The following is a 439-nucleotide window of genomic DNA, read 5'->3' as shown; positions in this document are numbered from 1 at the left end:
CGAGGCAGTAAGCTCAAGGGCTTCCACAGGCGGCACATACTCTAGCTAGGCCATGGAAGCTATTTGATTCATATATTTCGAGAATGGTGATGATGATGATGATGACGACGACGCTCAAACCATTTATTTATTTGTTTATTTATGTTTTATTTATGTTTTACCTATCTATTCTTTATAGATCTGTAACACACGGTTTTGAGAAAGGTCAGGTGTCCAGAATGGAATTAGAGGAAGGCATTAACACATCTCCTGCCATAAGCACCACCACCAGCTCTCCTAACAACAACAACAACAACAACAACAACAACAATGACAACAACAATAACAACAACAACAATAACAACAGCAACAACAACAACAACAGTACTACCATCACATCTACCACAGTGAAATCACCAGCAAAACGAGTGAGTATTTACGTTTCCATCCATCCATCCAT

The sequence above is a fragment of the Octopus bimaculoides genome, unplaced genomic scaffold (assembly GCF_001194135.2).
Source record: "Octopus bimaculoides isolate UCB-OBI-ISO-001 unplaced genomic scaffold, ASM119413v2 Scaffold_186048, whole genome shotgun sequence".
In the NCBI taxonomy this organism is placed as follows: domain Eukaryota; kingdom Metazoa; phylum Mollusca; class Cephalopoda; order Octopoda; family Octopodidae; genus Octopus; species Octopus bimaculoides.
The sequence above is the reverse complement of the archived record's forward strand: the minus strand, read 5'-3'. Positions refer to the sequence as shown.